We start from the raw sequence: 15,825 nt of genomic DNA, 5'->3' as shown, positions 1-15,825 counted from the left end.
CTGCAGAGAGAGAGGCCAGTCAGCAAGGCCCAGCTCGGAGTCTGGGTGGGGACGACAAGGTGGACGGGCTGCAGGACCTGAGCAGAAGACGCCGGCGTCCTCCTTGTGCCTGCAGTCGTGCCGCCCCCAGCCCGCCGACGGGCACTGCCACAGCGCAGACTCGTGGCCCTGGCAGCCCAGCTCGTCCAGCCAGATGCGCCCTGCCCCGGCTCCGAAGTGTGCGGCCCCCAGGGCGCTCAGGGCGCGGCCACAGCCCAGCTGCCTGCAGACCACGTGCGCGTCCCGCAGGTCCCAGGCATCGTCACACACGGTGCCCCACGCGCCCCCGTGCAGCACCTCCACGCGCCCCGCACAGCGCCCCGGCCCCGCGGCCAGCCGCACCCTGAGGCTCCCTGTGGAGAGACAGAGTCAGGGCGCCCGGGATCCCGTGGCGACGGGCCATGGGGGACGCGGTTCCGCCCTCACCGGAGCACACCACGCCAGCGTCCCGCGAGGTCCCCGCGGGCTCCTGCAGGGTCGCGGACACGTTGCACTGAGTCAGGCGGGTTTCGGTGCCCAGACAGCGCACGCGGCTCAGCGCCACCTGGACGGATCCGCGGCTGGGGGCAGGTGCATCATAGGCTTGCTGGGCCCCTCCGCATCCGAGTTGCCGGCACACCACGCCCGCGCCGTGCAGGTCCCAGGCATCGTCCAGGACGCGGCCCCACACGCCATCCAGGGAGACCTCCACGCGGCCGTCACAGCGGCTCTGTCCTTCCCTCAGTCGCAGGGCGTGGGGCAGACCTGGGGATGGGGATGCACAGGGGCCCAAGATGTCAGCGCGAGGGACCCAGGACCACCCCCCAGCAGGGCCCGTACCTCTCCGCCCCCTCTGTCCTTCCTTGCACTCCTCTGTCCATGCCTCTCACTCACCCTCCTGGTCCACCGTCCTGGCTGCACCCACCTGAGCAGACCGCGGAGGCTGTGTTTCCCGGAGCACAGGCCGGGGCCCCCAGGGTGCTTACTGGGCAATTCCACAAGTAGGGCTCTGTCCCCTCACAGTGAAAGGCGTCAGGCCAGATGGCAGCGTCCCCGTCCCCAAAATGGCCTCCTCCAGGTGCGGCCACCACGTTGCCACAGTTGAGCTGGTGGCAGAGGACGGTGGCATCTGCTATGTCCCAGTGGGTGGCACAGAGGGGTGCCCAGGACCCCCGCACCTGGAGCTCCACGCGGCCCTCACAGCTGCTGCTGCCGTTGACCATCCTGAACTCTAGGGGAGAGGAGGAGTCAGCCTGGCTCGCAGAGGCAGACACTGGCTGCACTTTCCTTCATGTGAGCCTGAGCCTGGTTACACACTCCACTCCCAGACTTGAGGGAACAGACTGAGGGCACAAAAACAGCTTTGGCAAGTGAGGTCACCACAAATTGCCTGGGAAATCCGAAAGGCAGTGATTAAGTTGGGAAAACTATGGAAATACACTTTGTGCTCTGGAATGCATCCAACACAGAGGAACGCTAATAAAGATGAAGCTGCTGAATGCTGTCTCCAAGAAGCAGGAAGTGAGCACCAAGACAGAGCTCCACACACCCTTCTCAGCTCCTGCTTCTCCGCCAGCCAGAGCTCTGGGAAATGGGGCAGCATCTCCGGCCCCACTCCCCAGGCCCCACACGTGCTGCTGCACCTGGTTCTTGATATGAGCCTAGTTAAACACACCCCACACCCTGCACTTCGGAGGAAATGCCTGAGGGTAAGAAGCAACAACAGTATACGTGGCAGAGTAAGGAACCCCAAAGCTCTACCTCCCTCTAATGTAATGATTAGGTGATAAAACTCATAACCAACTTTTTTGAAATTCTAGTATCTGGGAACAACTTGAATACACTTAATGAAAGAAGTGGCAAATTTGGCTCTGCATAAGGAAGGAGTGAAGAATAATGCCTTGGTATTGAAGGTGTGCCCCAACAAAGAGCTAACATGCAAAGACTGGAAAAGTCAGGAGCGCTGGTTTGTCTGTTCTTTACTATGGGCATTTAAGGGAACATGCCTAATCACTAACCCCACTAACCAACAGAAAAGAGACCACAGTGGTCACATGCAACAAAGAGTCTTTACAAGAGGAGTTTAGAAAAGTCATTAAACAAACAATCAGCAACAACCAACCCTGGTGATAGAGAAAAATGTGATTTCTAGAGTTGCCACAGTATAATAATTCAAAATGTCCAGTTTCCAACAAAACAGATGATACATGCAAAGTAACCATAAATTATGACATATTTATGGGGGAAAAGGGAAACAGGCATTGTCCTTGAGGATGCTAAGTCATTAGACTTACTAGACAAATACTTTAAATACACTGTCTTAAATATGCTCAAACAGCTGTAGGAAACCAGGACAATGATATCTCACCAAATAAGGAATATTAATAAAGATGTATAAATTATAAAAAGGAATCAAGTAGATTTTCTGCAGCTTAAAAAAGTTAAATAACAAATGAAAAATTCACTACAAGGTTCAACAGCAGGCCCCTTGAGCAAGCAAAAGATAGAATCTATGAACTTGAATATAAGTTCATTCAGATTATCTAGTCTGAAGAGCAGAAAGAAAAAAGAATAAAGAAAAATCAATAGATCCCAAAAGACCTGTGGGACACAATCAAGTATACTAACAGATGCATAATCAGAGTCACAGAAAGACAGAACACTGGCTCTTCCACAGAATAGCAAAAAAATTTTAAAAAAAAGAGAGAGAGGAGAAAGTGATAGAAAAAATATTTGAAGAAATAATGGTAAAAAAATTCCAAGTTTGAAGAAAGATATAAGTCTGCATCCAAGAAGCTCAACAAACTTCAAGTAGGTTACACTTAAAAATATCTGCACTGAGACACATTATAATCAAACTCCCAAAAGCCACAGATAAAGAGAAGAATCTTGAAAGCAGCAAGAGAGAAGTCACTCATCATGTACAAGGGATCCTCAATAAGACCAACAGTTGATTTCTCAACAGAAGCTATGGAATCCAGAAAGCAGTGGAGTAGCATATTTAAAGTGCTGAAAGGAAAACCTGGTCACTCCAAAATTCTATATCTAGCAAAACTATCCTTAAAAATGAAGGAGAACTTTAAACAAAAGCTGAGGAAATTCATTGCTAGTAGACTTGTCCTACAAGGAATGCTAAAGGGTTTAATTCAGGCTGGAATAAAGGCACTAAACAGTAAATCAAAGCCTGATGATTAATTTAATAACACTGATAAGGATAATTACAGAGGAAAATATAAAGGCCAACAGTGTCATTTTGGGGGTTTGTTATTCCTTTGTTTGTCCCTACATGCTTTAAAAAATAGGCATGAAACAAACATACATTTATGTTAGCGGACAAACCATGTGTAAAGATGAATTAGTGACAATAACAATATAAGAGCAGAGATTTTCTGTACTATTGAAAGTAAGTTGGTTTTAGTGCAAACCAGTGGTTTATAAATTTAAAATATTTCTTATGCTCTCCAGGGGAACCACTAGAGAAAAAACTAAGAAATACACCAAGAAAAAAAAGAATGGGAACAGAATGAAAATGGTACACTATAAATGTCCATTATACACAAAAGAAGGCAGTAATGGAGGAATTGAGGAACAAAAACATGACATGTAGGAAACAAATAGACAAATAGCAGAAGTGAATACTCCTTATTGGTAATTACTATCTAAATAAAATTTAGATAGTAATTACCATCTAAATAAAAGGCAGAGAGGGACAAAATGGATTTTTTAAAAATTGTTTTAAAATGTGCTCTCTTCATAAATTCACTTTAGATCAAAAGACAGTTAGGTTAAAAGTGAAAGCTTGGAAAAGATATACACGCACATAGTGACCAAAAGAGAGCTGCAGTGGCTATACAAATATCAGACAAAATAGACCTAGTCACGGTTTGAATGTTTGTGTTCCTCCAAAATTCATGACGAGACAGAATCCGAAAAGCAACAGTATTAAGAGGTGGAGAATTTTGGAGGTGGTTAAGCCATGAGGGCTCTATCCTCATGAAGGACATTAGCCCTTATAAAGGGCTCGAGGGAGCAATTTCATCCCTTTTCCTCTTTTGTGCCTCTATTATGTGAGGACACAAAGAAGGCTCCATCTATGAGGAACAGGCCTCTCCAGACACTGAATCTGCTGGTTCCCTGACCCTGGATTTCTCAGCCTCCAGAACTCTGAGACATAAATTTCTGTCATTTACAAATTACCTGGTCTACAGTGTTTTCTATAGCAACCTAGACGGACTAAGACAGACTTTAAGTTAAAAATTGTGAGGAGAGATAAGAAGAGGATTATATATTTATTAAAGGGTCAATCCATCAAAAAATATACAACAAATATAAGCATATGTGCAGCTAATAACAGAGCCAAAAGTAATAAAAAAAATTGACCGAATTGAAGGCAGAAATAGACAATTGTAAATAATAACCAGAACCAAAAACATCTCACTTTTAATAATGGATAGACCATCTATGCATATGGCCAATAAGGAAAGAAATAACTGGAAGAACACTGTAAACCAACTGGACCTCACAGACGCATGTGAAACACTGTGCTCAAAAACAGCAAAACACACATTCTTCTCCAGTGTGCATGAAATGTTCATCAGGGTAGACACTATGTTGAGGCATAAATCAAGTCCCAATAAATTTTAAAGAACTGAAATCATTAAAAGCAACTTCTCTGACCATAAAGGAATGAAGCTAGGAATAAATTAAAAAGGGGAAACTGGGAAATTAACAAATAGAACACACTCATAAGCAAGCAATAAGTCAATGAAGAAATCACAAGGAAAATTAGAAAATACTTTTGGATGAATGAAAATGAAAACACAACATAACAAAATTTATGGATTGAAATGAAAGCAATGCTTAGAGAAAATGTTATAGTAACAAACATCTATATTAGGAGCAAATAAATATCTCAAATCAGTAATGGCATTTACACCTTAAAAAACTAGAAAAGGAAGAATAAACTAAACCTGAAGCTAGCAGAAGGAAGGAGATACCAAATGAAATATAGGAAGAAAAGCAATAGAGAGAATAACAAAAATAAAAGCTAAGTCTGGCTGACTCTCTTTTCAGACTCAGCCCGCCTGCACCCAGGTGAAATAAACAGCCATGTTGCTCACACAAAGCCTGTTTGGTGGTCTCTTCTTACGGACGCGCATGAAATTTGGTGCCATGACTCGGATTGGGGGACCTCCCTTGGGAGATCAATCCCCTGTCCTCCTGCTGTTTGCTCCGTGAGAAAGATCCACCTACGACCTCAGGTCCTCAGTCTGACCAGCCCAGGAAACATCTCACCAATTTCAAATCCGGTAAGCGGCCTCTTTTTACTCTCTTCTCCAACCTCCCTCACTATCCCTCAACCTCTTTCTCCTTTCAATCTTGGCGCCACACTTCAATCTCTCCCTTCTCTTAATTTCAATTCCTTTCATTTTCTGGTAGAGACAAAAGAGACATGTTTTATCCGTGAACCCAAAACTCCAGCGCCGGTCACGGACTGGGAAGGCAGCCTTCCCTTGGTGTTTAGTCATTGCAGGGACGCCTCTCTGATTATATACCCACGTTTCAAGGGTGTCAGACCACGCAGGGACGCCTGCCTTGGTCCTTCACCCTTAGCGGCAAGTCCCGCTTTCCTGGGGCAGGGGCAAGTACCCCTCAACCCCTTCTCCTTCACCCTCAGCGGCAAGTCCCGCTTTCCTGGGGCAGGGGCAAGTACCCCTCAACCCCTTCTCCTTCACCCTCAGCGGCAAGTCCCGCTTTCCTGGGGCAGGGGCAAGTACCCCTCAACCCCTTCTCCTTCACCCTCAGCGGCAAGTCCCGCTTTCCTGGGGCAGGGGCAAGTACCCCTCAACCCCTTCTCCTTCACCCTTAGCAGCAAGTCCCGCTTTCCTAGGGGGCAAGAAACCCCCAATCGCTTATTTCCACACCCCAACCTCTTAGTTCTGCACCCCAATCCCTTATTTCCGTACCCTGACCTCTTATCTCTGTGCCCCAATCCCTTATTTCTGTGCCCCAACCCCTTCTCTGCTTTTCTGGAGGGCAAGAACCCCCCACCCCTTCTCTGTGTCTCTACTTTTTTCTGGGCTTGCCTCCTTCACTATGGGTAAGCTTCCACCTTCCATTCCTCCTTCTTCTCCCTTAGCCTGTGTTCTCAAAAACTTAAAACCTCTTCAACTCACACCTGACCTAAAACCTAAATGCCTTATTTTCTTCTGCAATGCCGCTTGACTCCAATACAAGCTCGACAGTAGTTCCAAATAGCCGGAAAACGGCACTTTCAATTTTTCCATCCTACAAGATCTAAGTAATTCTTGTCTTAAAATGGGCAAATGGTCTGAGGTGCCTGACGTCCAGGCGTTCCTTTACACATCAGTCCCTTCCTAGTCTCTGCCCAGTGCAACTTGTCCCAAATCTTCCTTCTTTCCTTCCCGCCTGTCCCCTCAGTCCCAACCCCAAGCGTCGCTGAGTCTTTCTAATCTTCCTTTTCTACAGACCCATGTGACCTCTCCCCTCCTCACCAGCCCAAGCTAGGTCCCAATTCTTCCTCAGCCTCCGCTCCTGCACCCTGTAATCTTTTTATCGCCTCCCCTCCTCACACCTGGTCAGGCTTACAGTTTTGTTCCGTGACTAGCCCTCCCCCACCTGCCCAGCAATTTACTCTTAAAAAGGTGGCTGGAGCCAAAGGCATAGTCAAGGTTAATGCTCCTTTTTCTTTATCCCAAATCAGATAGCGTTTAGGCTCTTTTTCATCAAATATAAAAACCAATCTCAGCACTTTGGGACACTGAGGTGGGACGATCCCTTGAGCCCAAGAGTTCAAGACCAACCTGGGCAACATGGCAAGAACCCATCTCTCAAAAACTTTAAAAATGATCCAGTGCTGAGATTGCAGCCTCTACCTGGCAGCCACCCCGTCTGGGAAGTGAGGAGCGTCTCCGCCTGACCGCCCATCGTCTGGGATGTGAGGAGCCCCTCTCCCTGGCTGCCCAGTCTGGAAAGTGAGGAGCGTCTCTGCCCGGCCGCCATCCCATCTAGGAAGTGAGGAGCGCCTCTCCCCGGCCGCCATCACATCTGGGAAGTGAGGAGCGTCTCTGCCCGGCCGCCCATCGTCTGAGATGTGCGGAGCACCTCTGCCCTGCCACCCCGTCCGGGATGTGAGGAGCGTCTCTGCCCGGCCGCCCCGTCTGAGAAGTGGGGAGACCCTCTGCCTGGCAACCGCCCCGTCTGAGAAGTGAGGAGCCCCTCCGCCCGGCAGCCACCCCGTCTGAGAAGTGAGGAGCGTCCTCCCTCCTCGTCCGGGAGGGAGGTGGGGGGGTCAGCCCCCCACCCGGCCAGCCGCCCTGTCCGGGAGGTGAGGGGCGCCTCTGCCCGGCCGCCCCTGCTGGGAAGTGAGGAGCCCCTCTGCCCGGCCGGCCGCTCCGTCCGGGAGGGAGGTGGGGGGGTCGGCCCCCCGCCCGGCCAGCCGCCCCGTCCGGGAGGTGAGGGGCGCCTCTGCCCGGCCGCCCCTACCGGGAAGTGAGGAGCCCCTCTGCCCGGCCAGCCGCCCCGTCCGGGAGGGAGGTGGGGGGGTCAGCCCCCCGCCTGGCCAGCCGCCCCGTCCGGGAGGGAGGTGGGGGGATCAGCCCCCCGCCTGGCCAGCTGCCCCGTCCGGGAGGGAGGTGGGGGGATCAGCCCCCCGCCCAGCCAGCTGCCCTGTCCGGGAGGTGGGGGGCGCCTCTGCCCAGCCGCCCCTACTGGGAAGTGAGGAGCCCCTCTGCCCGGCCAGCCGCTCTGTCTGGGAGGGAGGTGGGGGGGTCAGCCCCCCACCCGGCCAGCCGCCCCGTCCGGGAGGGAGGTGGGGGGATCAGCCCCCCGCCCGGCCAGCCGCCCTGTCCGGGAGGTGAGGGGCGCCTCTGCCCGGCCGCCCCTACTGGGAAGTGAGGAGCCCCTCTGCCTGGCCAGCCGCCCTTCCGGGAGGGAGGTGGGGGTCAGCCCCCCGCCCGGCCAGCCGCCCCGTCCGGGAGGTGAGGGGCGCTTCTGCCCGGCCGCCCCTACTGGGAAGTGAGGAGCTCCTCTGCCCAGCCACCACCCCATCTGGGAGGTGTACTCAACAGCTCATTGAGAACGGGCCATGAAGACAATGGCGGTTTTGTGGAATAGAAAGGGGGGAAAGGTGGGGAAAAGATTGAGAAATCGGATGGTTGCCGTGTCTGTGTAGAAAGAGGTAGACATGGGAGACTTTTCATTTTGTTCTGTACTAAGAAAAATTCTTCTGCCTTGGGATCCTGTTGATCTGTGACCTTACCCCCAACCCTGTGCTCTCTGAAACATGTGCTGTATCCACTCAGGGTTGAATGGATTAAGGGCGGTGCAAGATGTGCTTTGTTAAACAGATGCTTGAAGGCAGCATGTTCGTTAAGAGTCATCACCACTCCCTAATCTCAAGTACCCAGGGACACAAACACTGCGGAAGGCCGCAGGGTCCTCTGCCTCGGAAAACCAGAGAACTTTGTTCACTTGTTTATCTGCTGACCTTCCCTCCACTATTGTCCTGTGACCCCGCCAAATCCCCCTCGGCGAGAAACACCCAAGAATGATCAATAAAAAAAAAAAAAAAAAAATGAAAAAAAAAAAACAAAAAAAAAACAAATATAAAAACCCAGCCCAGTTCATGGCTTGTTCGGCAGCAACCCTGAGATACTTTACAGCCCTAGACCCTAAAAGGTCAAATGCCATCTTATTCTCAATATACATTTTATTACCCAATCTGCTCCCAACATTAAATAAAACTCCAAAAATTAAATACCGGCCCTCAAACCCCACAACAGGATTTGATTAACCTCGCCTTCAAGGTGTACAATAATAGAAAAAAGTTGCAATTCCTTGCCCCCACTGTGAGACAAACCCCAGCCACATCTCCAGCACACAAGAACTTCCAAATGCCTGAACCGCAGCGGCCAGGCGTTCCTCCAGAACCTCCTTCCCCAGGAGCTTGCTACAAGTGCCAGAAATCTGACCACCAGGCCAAGGAATGCCTGCAGCCCAGGATTCCTTCTAAGCTGTGTCCCATCTGTGCGGGACCCCACTGGAAACTGGACTGTTCAACTCACCTGGCAGCCACTCCCAGAGCCCCTGGAACTCTGGCCCAAGGCTCTCTGACTGACTCCTTCTCGGCTTAGCGGCTGAAGACTGACGCTGCCCGATCGCCTCGGAAGCCCCGTAGACCATCACGGACGCCGAGCTTCCAGTAACTCACAGTGAAAGCTTGTTTAATGAAGCTAGCTTCCATGCTGTGAGCTGCTCTATAGAGGCCCATGTAGGAGGAAACTCAAGGGGCCCCCAGCCACTAGCCATTGAGGAACTGAGGCCCTCAATCCAACAACCCACAAGGAACTGAATCCTGCCAACAACCACTGAGTGAGCCTGGAAGCGGATCCTGCCCAGCTGAACCTCGAGGAGATTGTAGCTCTGCTGCCCTGACCACTATTCTAACTGCACCCTTGAGAGAGACCCTCAGCCCAGCTAATCTGTACCTGGATTCCTAACCTGGAGAAACTGAAATAACAATGCATGTTGATGTAAGTGCTAAGTTTGGGAGTAATTTGTTATGTAACAATAAATAACTAATAATACTTATTATTTAGGCAATAAAACCATAGAAAAAAAAAAAAAAAAAAAAAGCTAAGTCTGTGAAGAGATCAACAAAAGTGACAACACTTAGCTAGAATGACCAACAAAAAAAGAGAACACCCAAATTACCAAAATCAGAAATGAATGTAGGGGGTACTTGATACGAAATCTACGGAAATAAAGAGAAGTGTAAATGAATACCGTGAACTAATTTCATAGTATTCACTCCCCCCAATTAGATAATTTAGATTAAATGAACAGATTCCTAGAAATACACAAATTACCAAACCTGACCCAATAATGAGCAAAAAATCTGAACAGAGCTATAAAAAGTAAAGGAAATAAATCAGTAAACAAAAACCTCTGGACAAAGAAAAGCCCAGCACCAGGTATCTTCACTTCACTACTAGAATGAAGGAAAAAAACAAAATAAAACATGATCATTTCAATTGATGCAGAACAAGCATTTGACAAAATCCAATAGACTGTCATGATAAAACATTCAACAAACTAGAACAGAAGGGAACTTCCTCACTGTGCTGAAGAACGTTTATTAAAAACCCACAACTAGCATCATACTCAATGGAGAAAAACTGAAAGCTTTTCCCTTCAGATAAGGAACAAGACAAATATACACTTTTTCACCATTTCTACTCAACATTCTACTGGAAGTTCTAGCCAGAGAAATGAGGCAAGAAAAAAGAAACAAAAAGCACCTGTATTGGAAAGGAAGAGGTAAAACTACCTGTATTCACAGATACATGATCTTACATGTAGAAAATCCTACAGACTGCACCAAAAAAAACCATTAAAGCCATAAGCAATTTCAGGAAAAATGAGGGTGCAAAAAATCAGTTGCATTTCTACATTCTAACTATGAATAATAATAAAAGAAGAACCCAAGAATACTCAAAGCAATCCTGAGCAAAAGACCAAAGCTGAAGGCATCACATTACTGGATTTAAAAGTGTACTACAAAACGAGAGTAACCAAAACAATGTCGTACTTGATATGAAAACAGACACATAGGCCAGTGGAACAGAGGGAGAAGATAAATAAATCCACGCACTTACAGCCAACTGATTTTGAACGAAGGTGCCAAGAATACACATTGGGAAAAGGACAGTCTCATCAATAAATGGTGCTGAGAACACTGGATATCCACATGCAGAATGAAACTAGACCCCTACCTTTCACTATATACAAAAATCAATTCTTGATTACAGACTTAAATGAAAGACCCACAACAATAAAAACAACTAGAAGAGAACAGGGGAAACGCTCAGGACATTGGTCTAGCAAGGATTTTTCCGATAATACCTGAAAAGCCCAGGCAACAGAAGCAAAAATAGACAAATGGGTTTACAGAAAACTCACAACCTTCCATACAGCAAAGGAAACAATCGACAAAATCAGACAAAATCAGTAAGCTGAACAGGTATCTGTACCCCCATGTTTACGGCAGCACTAACCACAATAGCCAAACTATGGACTTGACCTGTGTTCTTCAATGGGTAAACAGAGAAAATGTGGTCTATATATTACACAAAATGAAGTCTTATTCAGTCTTAAAAACAGAATGGAATCCTGTCATTTGCAGCAATGTGGATGGCCTGGCAGACATTATGTTAGGTGAAATAAGTCAGAGAAAGACAAAAACCAGATGATCCCATTTGTATATGGAATCTTGAATAGTTGATCTCATAGAAGTAGAGAGTAGAACGGGGGCTACCGGAGCTAGGGAGGGTAGTGAGGAGGAGGTATGGGGGGTGGTGAGTGGTCAACTGGTACAACGGTAGAGACAGGAGAGAAAAGTTTCAGTGTTCTACAGCACAGGCAGGTGGATATAATTAACAGTATTGTACTATATATTTCAAAATAGCTAAAAGAGAGGATTTTGAATGTCCTCACCACAAAGACATAATCATGTTGAGGTGATGGTTATGCTGAATTGCCTGATTTGATTATTACACAATATATATGTGCGCTGGAACCCTGCACTGCACCCCATAAATGTGTAAATTAGCATGTGTCCAAAATGTGTCCATTTAAAAAAGAATGAAATAATAATAATAATGTTTACCAAGGAGGTCCAAGACAGACTTGTACACTAAAAAATACAAAACATTTTTGAAAACAATCAGTGAAAATCTAAACAAATGCAAAGACATCCTATGTTCATAGATTGAAAGATTGTTAAGATGGCAATACTCCCAAACCAATCCACAGGTTCTATGAAATCCCTATCAAAATCCAAACAGCCAATTTTTGTTCAGAGATAGAAGAACTGATCCTAAAATTCAGATGGAATTTCAAGGGACCTTAAATAACCAAAACAATACTGAAAGAGAAAAAGTTACAGGACTCATTTCCCTATGTCAAAACTACTGCAGAACTACAGTAATCAACACAGTATGCTATTGGCATAAAAATACACACATAAGTCAACAGAACAGATTGAATGTCCCAAAATAAGTCTATCCATGGGGGGCAATGGATTTTCACATGGTGTGAAGAAAATTCAATAAGGAAAGATTAGCTAATCATTACAAAAGGTGTATATGTATTGAGACATCACACTGTACAATTATTATGTGTCATTTTAGAACAATAAATAAGTACGTTCAAAAAATAAGGAAAGAATAGCGTCTTCAACAAATGGACAACTGGATAGCCTCATGCAAAGGAATGAATGGAACCCTTTCCTTATACCATATACAAAATGTAAGTCAAAGTCAAAGACCAAATAAGAGCTGAAGCTATAAAACTGAGAAAAAAACCACAGGAAGAGTCTTCATGACCTTGGATTAGAGAGTGGATTCTTAGATATGACACCAAACGTTCAAGAAACAAAACGGGAATAAATAGGTAAACAGGACTCCATCAAAATTAAAAGCTTGTGCAGAAGGGGCATTATCAGAAGTAAAAACACTCCCACAGAATGGGGGGAAATATCTTCCAGTGATACATTGACAGGGATGGAGGGTCCGCATGGAAAAGGGTCCTGAATAAAACATTCCTCCAAAGATGATCAACTTAAGGTCAACAAACACCTGCGAGAGCGCGAGGAAGGAAGCTCGGGGGTCCCCGCACCCCGCAGGGCCCCGAGCTCTGTCCCCGCCGCACAGCCCAGCCTCCCAGCCCCGGAGCCCCGCGCCGGTGACTTACTTGCCCCCGTGCACCTGAGCCCCGCGTCGCGGCCGGGCCCACACCGGCTCCCGCGCCCCCGCGGGCAGTGGAACAGCAGCGACTCGTTGCCCGCACAGCGGAAGGCCTCGGTCCACACCGGCCCCGAGCCCCGGCCGAAGCGGGCGCCCTCGGGCGTGGACACCGCCGCCCCGCACTGCAGCTCCCGGCACACCACGTGGGCCGTGGCCAGGTCCAGGTCCGAGTCGCAGACGGTGCCCCAGGTCAGGCCCCGCCTCACCTCCAGGCGCCCGGCGCAGGGGTGCTCGCCGCCCACCAGCCGGGCCTCGGTGTGTCCTGGGGGCAGATGCTGGACTGGAGCACAGGGCGGGACCGGCTCCGTGCGGGCCTCTGGGGTGAAGCGACCTGACCGCGGCCCTCGGGTCCCATGGGAAGGACCGATGCAGGAGGACCCAGGACCACCTGGGCTGGCCCGGCCCCCGGAGCTCTGAAGCGGCAGGAGAGGTCCTGGGGTGTGCAGGCCGAGGCCTCTCCCACCCTCCAATCTCCCTGGGGTCCTGGCTCCCACAGAATTCGGACAGCAACAACAGTCCCCACCCCCAAGCAAGGATCTCTACCCCCAGGGCCTGGGGCCCCCACATCTGTGTCATGGAGCCCACTCACTCCCAGGCTTGGACCTGGTCCCTGGCAGGTCTCTCCAACCACCTGGTCAGTTTTAAGCGCAGTGCCCAGCCACACCCCAGCCAGAGGCCCGAGGAAGGAGCTGCCATCAGTGTCAGCCATCTCCCCAGGTGACCCCTGGGCCACCAGCCCCTCACCCTCCCCAGGACAGGGGTGCAGTCTGAGGGCAGCAGCATAGGGGCCTTGCTGGGCAGGCGCTGAAGCCCCAGGAGACAAGACCCCCACGCCCCCTAGGCCAGGGCCATCCCCTCAGTCCTCGGCACTGCTCTGAGTGGACACCTCCCTTCTCAGAGATTCTCAAGAAAGGGCGTCCCTACCTGCACACACCACCTCAGAGTCTGTCGGGAGGTCACAGAGGTCCAGGAAGTTCAGGTTGAACCTGCAGTTGAAGATGCTGGACTCTGTTCCCTGGCAGGAAATGATTTTCGAGCCCAGCCAGCCTGGGTGCCCTGTGAGGTGGGGCCTGGATGCCTGGAGCGCTGGGCCGCACCCCAGCCTTCTGCAGAAGATGCTGGCCTCCTTCTGGTGCAAGCCGCACCTTATCACAGGGCCTTCTGTTATCCGGATCATGGGGGTTCCCGCACAGGGGCTGCCTCCGCCACTCAGCTCCAAGGAGGCCAGCTTTCCTCCTGCACACACAGGTGCCCACTTCAGTTCTGCTGGCGCACGGTCCTCCCACCCCTAACACGTGGACTGCTTGTGGACTGAGGCAGTGGTCTTTGTTGAAGGATGAGGTGTGTGGGGGTCTGCAGCAGAGGCCTTTCTTTTGGGCCCAGGACCCCAGAGGAGGCAGCCAGAGGCTGTACCTGCCCATTTTAGGTCCCCTCTCCCCACCACCCTGTGCCCAAGAGGCCACCTGCATAGATGTCAGGACAAGCTCCACGCTCTCTGGCTTCTGGGGCCTTGCCCACAGGGAGGGCCCCTCAGGTGGAGAGGACAGTAGACAGGAGATCGGCCCATCTGCTCCTCTCTGAGGAGCCCTGCAGGCCAGTATCCCAGGCCCCTGGTCACACCCCCACAGTGGTCTCCACACAGGGCCAGCTGTCTCTGGTTCTGGAGCTCAGGCCTTGGATTTTGCAGGCCAAGGCCCTCTGGTGCCAGTGGCCTCTCCTTGCCTGTGTCAATGCCCCTCATCTCTTTCTCCTCAAATATGCCACTTTGAGCCTCTGCCTCCCACCAACAATCCAGCAGAGGGGAAAGGGCAGGGTCCCAGCCAGAGCCCGAGCGGGACAGGGGTGCTGAAATCTGGGGCAGATCCAGGAGCTCGGAGCCTCCTGAGTGGGCCCTGACAAGGGAGAGCACAGGAGCAGAAAGCCGAGATGAGGGCCAGGAGGGAGCACCTCACTCAGCACCAGCCTTCACACCTGCCTGAGCCCCCAGGCTGGTGCCTCTACTCATGCTAGCCACTCAGGGAAGGAAGAGAGGGACCCTTCACCTCAGAAGGTCCTGTGGTCACCACTGGCCCCCAGTGCTTGATGGTCTCCAGGAGTCAATTGAACCCAGAAGGACTGAACTCGGGCTGGAGTCCCAGCCAGGGCTGGCCTGGGTGTGTAATGTGTTGCTCAGTTGTGCTGTGCTGTCTGGGCCCTTGGAGGGGACACATGTGGGGTCATACGGTGCCATGAGGGTCTGAGGGTCACAGCACTGGAGTCACAGGCACCCCAGGAAGAAGGGTCTTGTCTTCCACCCTGGGGGACTCAGGCAACAACCCTCCTCCCCAAAGTGAAGATCGTGGGTGGGGACAGGGCCACAGACTGGCAGAAGTGGCTCCCGGGGCACCCGTCCTACCTGAGCAGTGGACTGCACCGATGCACTCACACTCACAGCCGTGCGGCGACCCCCACTTCCCCAGGGAGCAGTCCCAGAGCGAGGCCTCCACACCCTGGCACTGCACGCCCTGCAGCAAGGACTGCTGGGCCTCCTGGGGCCACACCACGTATGTGGGGACATAGAGGGCACGACCGCAGCCCAGCTGCCTGCAAATCACAGATGCCTCCCGCAGGCCCCAGCGGTCCCCACACACCAGGCCCTGCTGCCCCAGGGACTGCACCTGCAGGAGGCCCTCGCAGCGGTTTCCACCCCTCACCAGGGCCAGGGAGTCTGCAGCGGGAGCTTCGGGGACAAGAACATAGGAAAGGCGTCATGGCAAAGGTGCCCTTGAGTACTTTATGCCCGGAACTTTCAAAGTTAGAAATCTAACTTTCACCTTCCAGCCCAGTTTACACCTTACTCTTGGATTTTCCCAATTTTTCTTGCGCGTTATTTGGATGTCACCAATGACATTAACAAACTTACATGTCAACAAAAATGAACAAAATGTTAACAAAAATAGCTTATGGACCATTTTCTGAGGAAATTCAATGAAGTTAAGGT

Source organism: Pan troglodytes, chromosome 8, assembly GCF_028858775.2.
Source record: "Pan troglodytes isolate AG18354 chromosome 8, NHGRI_mPanTro3-v2.0_pri, whole genome shotgun sequence".
In the NCBI taxonomy this organism is placed as follows: Eukaryota; Metazoa; Chordata; class Mammalia; order Primates; family Hominidae; genus Pan; species Pan troglodytes.
This window is presented reverse-complemented; position numbering follows the sequence as displayed.